The 10,749-nt window shown below is 38.2% G+C and overlaps 1 pseudogene; it reads right to left on the bottom strand.

The window, feature by feature from the left end:
• Window positions 1–3,068: 3,068 nt before the first annotated feature.
• On the bottom strand, window positions 3,069–5,410 carry LOC147445157 (uncharacterized; annotated as a pseudogene).
• Between the last annotated feature and the right edge of the window lie 5,339 nt (window positions 5,411–10,749).

The following is a 10,749-nucleotide window of genomic DNA, read 5'->3' as shown; positions in this document are numbered from 1 at the left end:
CCTTTAGATATTTAAGACATACATTTAGAGGAAGATTACACCTACCATTACATCCAAGCATTTAAAAAACCCAAAAACTATTCCTAAAAGACTAGGTATCACTTAATTTGATGATATTTATTGCATAATAGAAGAATACACAACAAGGGGGGAGAAGAAATCAATTATGAGTTATGATAGAGAGGAACTAACTGAAAATTTTCACCTAAATATTTAGAATCATTTATGTGGTAAAAGGTTATTATAAATAGCTTACTTATTAGGATGTGAAATAATGTTCAATAGTTTTCTAAAGGAACTTATGATAATTCAAACATGTTGTTTATATGGTGGTGTGAGGATGGTGGGGAAACTTGAATACTTACAACTACCTTGAACCTTTTTTTTCAATAAGTATTTAGAGGTTATGACATAACAGATGTATTGAGAAGTTTTTAGTAGAAAAGATTGTGAGCATGACTATGTGTTCCTTAAAATGAGCTAGTTATTTTTAAAGTTCGTGGTATTCAAAGAACATTTTGGTGTGTTTACCATGTCACCATTGACAGATTCTCTATAATTAAGAGAACACATAATCGTAGTTGGCCATCTTCAGAACAATTAATGTGTGATCATAAGAATATACAATTTTTAGTGTTTATGGCCTTCAAATATTCAAACACATACATTTAGAGATAGTTATCCCACATAAGATTCATGTACCGTTGCACACAAGCACTTTAGGTACTCAAAGGATAGTCCTAAGAGTAATATATGGCTTAATTTTGATGCTCTTTAGCACATAATAAAAAAATAGGGGTGAAAAAAACATTTATGAGTTACAATAGAGAGGGGCTGATTAAATTGTTTTACTCGAATACTAGAAGTAACTTATGTGGTAAAAGGTGGTTACACATAGCTCACTTTGTCTAGCATAAGGAATGCAAAGAAGGGGGTGTGTTAGGGTGTGAAATAATGTTCAAGAAATTTTCAAAAGAACCTATAGAAATTCAAACATGTTGTTGATATGGTGGTGTGAGGATGCTGAGGAATGCAAAGAAGGGGGTCTGTTATGGTGTGAAATAATGTTCAAGAGTTTTTCAAAGGAACCTATTAAAATTCAAACATGTTGTTGATATGGTGGTATAAGGATGAATTGAGAAACCATATTTTTAGTAGAAAGGATTGTAAGCATGACCATGGATTCCTCTAAAAATAGCTAGTTATTGTTAAAGTTTGTTTGGTATTCAAAAACCTATTTAAGAGTGTAATGTGTGCGGTGCACGCATGCATGTGTGCAGTGAGGGAAGAGGAGATGGGGGAATCACATTGCTGAAAGAGTGTGTATTATGGTCCTTTATTGTTATATGAAGGTAAGATACTAAGTTGGTGTAGGGTTAGGTTCCACAGGGGAGAGCCATTGGTACTTTACCACATTAATCTCCCACTTAAAGGAGGCCAATGTGGCCATATGTGGCTATGACTAAAGCTAGTGTGTACAATTATGAAACACGATAGTTTGACCCTTGTACAATTGTCTTCACCCTACACCCATTAACTCGATGCAATGTGAAAATCACTTTGTATCCAAGCTCTTCGTAAGAGCCTTGATCGTCATCAGTGTGGACCTTGATAAGCTCTAACTGCTTATCTGTTATTTAACACATCTTCAATGAGGTGATATATCACCTCAAAGTGCTTTGACTTGGAGTGAAACACGGGATTCATTGCCAAAGAAATGGAATTCCTACTAAAGGTATTTTGCCCAATCACTTACCAAGGACAACCTACCCTTTTATCCAAAACTCCTTCCCCCAAGAATCTTCTCCCAGCCATCCTGAAACCCCTCCATCTAGCATGTAGCCTTTCCCCAACCTTTCACATTTCAAAACACCCATCATCATTCGTTGGACTAATGGCCAAAACATAAGCATTATCTTAAACAAAACCAAAACCACAAATAAACTAACATGTTGTCAATTTGATTTGTTTTAAATTACCCTTATCCCTACCTTTTTGCTAGTACTCGATACCTCCTTGTCTCCCTCCTCCTCCCTTTCAGTTGATCCTAAGGCTCACCCCCTTTTAGAACGTACTTCAAACTTTTCTCTTTGGAATGTACTCCATGTACACCAGGTTTTGGATTAGCACCTCTACCTTTACTTTTTTGTAAACAACTCCCTTATCGTTATACACCACATTCCTTCTAGCTACAACCCCTCACATTTTTTTGAAATCTCTACCTCCTCCAATACAACAACAATTTTGTCCCATGTGCAAAAAGGTTCCCTAACCTCCCTCTCCCACCCCATCTCTTACTTCTCTCCCCCCTACCAACTCCCCCCCCCCACCCCCACCCCCCCCCCGGCGGGTCTCACTTATTCACACTTATTGCCTCCTCCCCAAAGTTGTAAAGACAATGGTCTCACCTATTCACTCCTCATAGCCCATCCCAAAAGCTTACTTCCTCCGTTCATATGCAATTCCTGCCACAAGAAATTCTCCCTCATACTATACTCCACTTCCCACTAACGGAATAAGCAAAATCGTTTGAACACTATCCCCCACCTTTCTCCCCCGCCCCCTCTTTGTTTATAGGACCATACACTCCCCCCTAATAATTTATTTTCCTCTCTCCCCCAACCATACATCTAATGGGGTTGACATACAAGGACCTTGATTTGTCTCTGTAGTGCCTCTAACATATCCCTGATAACCTCTAGCCCCAATTACATGAAGGAAATACATGTACAGACGCTTAGCCTCTCTCCATCACACAACATTCAACATCCATCTTTTACAATTATAATGAAAACAAAGTTTAATACAAGCAGGAGCTCATAAAGAAGAACACACGAAACAGATAATTGTATACAAGTTGATAGATAACTGCCACATGTCTTAATTAGTATTAGTTTTGTCCATCCAACATACAACATGCAACCCCTCTCAAGGAGCCAAAAGATACATGTATACTCTTTGTCAAAAGGCATACCCCTCAAAATATATCATTTCCTAACAATCACCTGAAAGCTTACTGATTGAATCTTGACTAACAACTTACTAATTGTTGACTAACTACTTCCTGGTTAATACTGATAATATAATATAGGCCCTTTCCACATGGCACACTGGGTGGACCCAAAAAGGAACTTTTTGGAGACCCAGACCCACTTATCCCTTGATCAATCCTCTTTAGTGTCATCAGGGACAGTCCCCCCTTCATCAGACACTTTCTGCAAATCCTTCTGACCGTTCTTCATAATCACAAGATGTGTCAGGTTGTCCAATGACTATTCAACTTAATTACTTTGCATGTCCTCGGCTTCATCTACAACTCTGGTTAGAACTTGTAGGTTTGATCCCTGATTACAATCCATTTGTTTTTCATCAGGAACATCCCCAGCCCTATACTCTTCCTTTTCAGTGCCAAACAGGTTCCCTTCCTGACCAAAATCACCTCCAACCATATATGTAGCAATATTTTCAACCAACAAAGCAAGATTTGAACCTTGAAGAGTCTTTTCTAGATCTTCATCTTCATTAGGAAAATTGAAACGATCCACAGAGCTCTTCTTGGCTTTCAAGAAAAAATCCTCAGTCTCAAGAGAATCAAAAGACTCCATATTGTTTTTGGATTGTTTATCAAGAAGAAATTCATACTTTTGCTTCAATTCATCATACTGCACTTTTAATAATTCATACTCTTCCTTATTCTCCTCTTCTGCAAACACTTTATAGGTCTTAGCGAGAACATCTATCATTCTCTTACCGGAAGCTGCTCCCCCTACTTCCTTAGCTCCATCTTCATGTGCTCCACATCCTCAGCAGGAAGATAACATCCATCAATTTCCAATTCATCATCTATGCATTGCTAAATCTTCTTCTCAACATCCTTGCATGCAATTACCCGATTAAAGAGAAATTTTTATTTGCTTCCAACCTAGAATTGGTGGATGCCAACAAATCGAGCTCTATTTTTAACACATTAGTCCATTCTTGTTGCCACTCCTTATACAATTCAATGTTACTCTTTCTTTTGCTCAGCTGACTACGGTAAAACTATTTCCTTTCATGTTCTTGTTGTAGCTGTTTTTCTGTTTCCTTAAGCTTTTCCTACAACTTGTCCAACTCAACACTGCTCACAGTCTTGTTGTTTAACACCTACTTGAGTTCTTCAACTTCCACAGTTAACTTCTCATTTTCTTTGAGCAAAATTGCAACATTGACATTTTGCTAATCTATAAACTCCTTCAGCACATTTGATGCTTCAAGAACTTTACAGTACAAGATATCAGTGAAAACTAGTTCCACTGCCACATTCTCTTCTTCTTCCACATTTGCTACATGTGATTCTTTCACCAGCTTTTATACATCTTCCAATCTTCTCTTCTTAATCTTGATTGACTCCAGAAGTCAGAGTTGATGTAGTTGCCTCTATTGAAGACAAAAGACCTGCCTCCCAAAGATTTGGGAGCCCAATATTCTTATCCAAGCCCATGATTTCCATACAATCTTCATAAGGATAACCTACATTAAGCAAATCCTTGTATGTCCTCACAGTAGAACCTTTCCCAATAGGTCCTTTGAGTTTCATGGTACTTTTCCCCTTGCTGTTTTTTGCCTTCTCTATTATAACCTGATCGTCTCCTTCATGCCGCTCGCTTTCCTTTTGAATAGGTTGAGGTGTCCCCCAGGGATTCACCATGGAAAACTTACTGCACCACGTAATGCAGGGGAGGGGTTTTTTTTAACAAGTTACATAAGTGTATAATCTAGGGGCAAGACCCCATTAATTTATCTCCCAAGCTTAAGAATAAGGGAGGGGATATTATATTTATGGGGTGGGTGTGTCTGTGTGTGTGGCCGGGGGGGGGGGAAGTGAGAAAATGGGACAATGAGAACTAAATTGCTTTGTATCAATTGCTTGTTGTAAGATTATAGTTGTTTGTTGAGGGATGAAAGTTATAAAGAGTTTGTATAGATGCAAATCTACATGGAGAACCTAGCACAACTTTATAACCATGTTTTTTGAGTAATTTAGATGGGTTAGAATTGGACGAGTAGCTAGAGTGCAGGTTGAATGGGCACTTAGTTTGAAAGTCAAACTAAGATACGTTGAGGGTACATCTAGTTATAAAAAAAAGTGGTTGCTTAGTACGTTTCCAATCCCTATGCTACACGTTCTTTGAATAGTTTTACTCAGTTAGATCATGTGAGACCTAAATTTTATATGTAAGATAGCGGTATGATAGTTTTTTGCATTTATTGTCGTATAAGCATAGAAAGGGGATCATATTCCCTAATATGAATCATATATAGGAGTTTTATTAAAGTTGTCCGCTTGCAGGTGGCATCCTGTTTTGTATATAGAGTGAATCCCACGGGGAGGTGTCAAACTTTTCAGTACAGAATTATTCTGGACATGCATGAAAATAGCTGCAATGAGTGGACCAACTTCAATTGACCTCTGCACCTTTTCCTTATCTTTAGTAAACACCTCCAAATGGATGGGCTTATAGAGCATTGTAGCCCATCCAAATTTCCTCCCCTTCACTCCTTCACACAAAATAGCATAATTTTCCCTAGAAATATAATCCAACTTCACCAGCAACATGACCCTTTCCAAAAACCACTTCAACTACTGCATCTGTTCAAGATTTTGCACGTTCTTCAATGCAAAATAGTGTCGAGTCCCCTCATTTTTCCCAAATTCTTTATCCATTGACTCTTCTAAAGCCTTGTCAGCTGCATTTCTTACACCTTTTGGCAAACGAAAGATAGTAGACACTAACACAGCCAACAGGTAAACTCCATGTCCCACGAGTCCATTACACTCCACTAGGCTTTTCACAAACATGCTTATTTCTGTTGTAAACCACCAATGCGTCCATGGCAAGAGGGCATAATCCAGCAACGCTATTGATTGGAGCCACTTCTTATGATGCAATTGGAATGCATCAACCTCGACCTTAAAATCAAAAAATTGATGTTCGATTACCTGTTTTCCCTTTGTATATAGCGAAGATGGGTGTTGTGTTGTCTCATCTCTTCTTCATTGACGTCCACCATAGCCGCAGGACTCAATAGGCATGAAGAATGCAAGCTCGCCTAATTTGCATATCGTCTTGGTCTACTGATTCTCTCTCCATAGGTGATCCGCGTGAAGTAGTACTCTCACCCACGAGAAACCCCTTTCATCCTTGCATGCCTCGCACTAGCACTTCAAACCCACCCACGCTTGAGATGTCACCTCCCTTTTTGGAACCAGGTGATGGTAAAGAATACATTCTTAGGGCTACGTTATAATCATACTTCTAACACCCAATTCAAGAAAATTAACTACCATGTCATCATTGCAAGCACTTTGAGGTACGGTCCCAACAAATAGCTTCAACTTATAACCATTGATTGATTTGCCAAATGGTTTCCCAAGTTCATCCTGAAGAAGGAATGTTCCTTGACCTCGTACTTTAGCAACCTCATAGGGACCTACATACTTGAGCTGCAATTTATCATGTCTGCGACCCAATTTACTGTTGTAAACCATAAACCCAATCTCTCTTTTTAAAAAGTTTGAATTTTTTGTTTCCGATCATCCATGCTTGCCTCCTTCTCTGGACTAGCTCTACCAAGTAGGCACTAATCAACGTGTGCTCCTCCAACTTGAGAAATGATTCCATTTTATAAGGAATAGATTCCTTTGGAGATAAATTGTGTTGGATTGCTATTCTAAGACTTGAAACCACACACTCTATTGGATCAATAGCCTCCAATCCATACACCAACCTGAAAGGTGTCTAACCGGTTGTCACCTTGAAAGTTGTCCTAAATGCCCACAAAGCTGAATCAAGCTTGACATCCCAATCCTTTTTTTTCTCCTCAACAATCTTCTTCAAAATCCTAATCAAAGTCTTATTGGTATTCTCTGCTTGGCCATTAGCTTGAGGATAATAGACAATAGACTTTTTGTGAAGACGGGTGCAATTCAGTCAACTCTTTAATGACTTTGTTGATGAAATGTGCACCATGATCTAAAACCAACTACAAAGTACACCCAAATCTTGTCAAAATTTTCTTGTAGAGAAACTTAGCTACACTATTGGCCTTGTTGTCCCTCAATGCAAGAGCTTCCACCCATTTTGTAGCATAGTCTGTGGCCACCAGAATATACATGTTTTGAGTGAACCTTGTCGGAGGTTTGATAGGACCCATCAAGTCCAATCCCCACTTTTGAAATGGTTCCAAAGGCAAAATTGGGTGTAACGGCATTTACGTTGCGGGAAGAGAGAGAGAGAGAGAGAGAGAGAGAGAGAGAGAGAGAGAGAGAGAGAGAGAGAGAGAGAGAGAGAGAGAGAGAGAGAGAGAATACAGTGGAGGGTGAAATAGAGTACACAGAGACATGAGAAAATGACAACAAAGAATCTTTAAATGTCCCGTCTAAATGAAACAGGCAACCATGTATTAATGCAATGAAAAAATCTGAGTGTACCATAACATCAAGGAATCTGTGATTTGAATCATAAGAAAGGAGATGGAATCTGCGACAAGAATCATTCTACTTTGCTTGATTTTCCTTGCCCGAAAAATGGCAATGCTTGTATGCTAATTTTCTTCTAGGAAAGAATTTTTTGGTGCCAATTTTGATAATGTTTGAAGGGCTAGTTTAAGGAATCTCTAACATGAATCATGAGAAAGCTACATTGTTTTATGAAGAACCATGTGGTAATAATTAGGAAATCAAATTGAAGTGTGAGTGTGGGGTGGAAAGTGGGAATTGGATCAGGTTGCCACGTCAACGGATGGGTGGTCTCAATGGGTCAACAAACTATTCTCTCCCCTTCCTTTAGGAAAAGAGAAATTAGATATTGCGCCAATAGCCGAGAAATTCTCTAATGTTTGTGCCTCTAATAGGTATGGGGGAAAAGGCATTTGAGCTCCTCTATTTTGAAACATGAAATCTAGGAATGTTTAAATGCTTGTGTTAGTTCATGCTTAACCTATGAGACAGGGCTAGGAAACCTATCTAATTGCTCAAACTAAAGCTACCTTATGACGAGAGCCTATCCATTGGAATAGAATCTATAATTTTATTTATTTCAAGATATATAGAAAAGTTGGGATTTCATTGAGGAGTTGGATTTTCAACATAAAAAACCCTTCCTAAAGGGATGCCAGCTTGTAAAGCCACGACATATGCTTTTATAGCTGCACCTTCTTTCTGAAGAATCCCTCACAAATATTTCTTGCACATCATATTGTTTTATGATGCGTTTTTGTGTATGCATATATAGGATGTTCTATCATTAACATATGCATTAGACACTCTTTTTTGCTTCCACCTAAGCATCTTGAGTGGACTACAATAGGAAAACCAACTTTCCATCATGCTACCCTCTTATATTTGCTACCCTCTTAATTCTATATTCATCACCAAGTAATCCCTTTAGTACTTTATTAATATTTCCTGCGGCTAATAAGTACTCCAATAATGTGTGTATCCCAAACACACTTTTTTCCTAGTGGATTTTTTCCCTTTGTTCATGCAAGAATTAGACCCTAATTTAGATCCTTATCATTCTATTTCCATTGTATATACTCTCAATAAACAAATAAAAGCCTCACCATTACGCTATTACAACAGACAAATGCGACATCATCTGTCATATTAGAGACAAATTTAGACCAATGAAGATGCTATGGCAGAATGAACCTCATCAACAAACGAAGACAATATAGCCAATTGACAACCATTCAACAACCTTCTCATCTTCAAGGAAAGTTCTCAATAGTGCTCGAGAATAGGCACTAAAATTGGAAGGGGGAGTTTTAATTGAGCCAAACAGGAGTTGCTAAAGGCCCAAGCCTTATGAATGCACATCAAGGATAAATACAAAGAAACAAAGAAGATTGAATTTACAAATTTATTACATTCTCCAGAAAACAGGCATGTATTGTAATTTTTTGATTTATCTAGCCATTATGATCATTGTAACGTGTCACAGGATCAATGAGAGCTCCAACCTGTAAAGAATAGTTCAGTTAGTTCGCCTAGGCCTTGGGCACCTAGACATTGTATATTTTTACCCTAGGTATATAAGGCAATGTGTAAATGGAATTCGTGTTATTTGTTGAGACCACTCTTTAGTGAGAGCTTATGAGGTGTGTGGCTATGGAGTCCTTGAGCTTCTCCTTGCTCATGTGACTTGATCAACACTAATCAATGCTTAATTCTCTTTCACTATGCCTCTCTCATACTTTCTATTATTGTTAATGATGCTTTGATTAGATAGATTAAAACTCATTAGTAGTTAATCTCAATCTAATATTGTGTAATTGCCATCTATTCTTTGTGTGTGCATATAGGTTTGATTGGAGTGTGGATGCTCAATGGATCTATGTGCGTGTACTTGTAATTAGTTTGTTGCATGATAGGATTAGTGATGTGTGCATCTTTGCAATCATTAGAGTGTGTGATTGGGTTGATTTAAGGTGAAAAGAAGTGGATGTGTAGATTGCTAGACATTGTGGCTTAGCTCCTCCATAGGCCAAGAAACTCACTTCATAGAGTGGCCATTCGTGTTGCCATGATTAGCTCACTAGTCGATGAGTGTTTCCATGCTAACGGGGTAGTTCATCTCTCCAAATTAACAATTATTTCTGGTCATTGGAGCTATGCTACGATGGTACCCCCAACTCTCTCTCTCTCTCTCTCTCTCTCTCTCTCTCTCTCTCTCACACACACACACACACACACACACACACACACACACACACACACACACACACACACAAGGACAAGGATACAACCAAATCATTTAACACCAAGATTATTGTTCTCAACAAGAGAAGTTTAAGTGTTTTTAAACCAAAATAATCCATACCAGTTTTGCATGATTTAATACATAGTAGAAAAACGAGTCACAAAATTATCCAATCATTGGGATATAATCTAGTGTGGATATGTGTGCTCATGGCTAAGAGAATTGTAGACATCCACCTTGCCTAAGATTGCTTGATGTGTGAACATGTTTTTATTTTGGCTCAATCCAAGCACTCTCTAAAATGAAGTACAAGTGCTTGCAATCCAAATAAGAATTTCTCTTGGTTTTCCTATTGGTGAAATCAAGGCATGTGCAATAGAGCCCGTCCTTAATGTGCACCTCATACACCCCCCACATGTCCATCTCCTACATGTGACTCCACCTTGAAGACCTCATGTATATTGTATAAGATACATTATCTTCAATCACCTTGGCCTTCAAACCAAGAGCCAAACCAATTTTCTTTGCTTTCTCCTCTAAAATGGAAGTGCAAAATTTCACTATTATGTCATTTATTAATATTGAACCACTAATACTTGCTTTTGTTGAAGTGGAAGGGGAATCACCTCCACCCCTAGGAGGAGTCCACGTTTTCATCCATTTGTTCTTTTTTAATTATCTCCAGTTGAATTCCTTTAAAAAATGTCTCAACTTCATCATCTATAATATTTTTCTTTAGATCAAGTGGTCGAATTGTTGGTAGAGGACCTGGCCTTGGATCTATGCTATGGTATACCACATAGCAATGAGTAACATGGTTGGGAAAAAACCAAAACCATCTCCTAATTAGCCCATTTGGATGTTTCTATACACCTCAAATGACTGTGCAAGAGTCCCTTTGCTACATGCCACTATATTTTGTCCACATCTTTTTTTACTGTTGGGTGTGCTACAACATGTTATATGGCTTCCAAGAGGAGTTCTTCTAGTTTCCCACATAGATTCA

This window comes from Adiantum capillus-veneris, chromosome 13 (assembly GCF_014529385.1).
Source record: "Adiantum capillus-veneris isolate H3 chromosome 13, ASM1452938v2, whole genome shotgun sequence".
Taxonomy (NCBI): Eukaryota; Viridiplantae; Streptophyta; class Polypodiopsida; order Polypodiales; family Pteridaceae; genus Adiantum; species Adiantum capillus-veneris.
The sequence above is the reverse complement of the archived record's forward strand: the minus strand, read 5'-3'. Positions and strand labels throughout refer to the sequence as shown.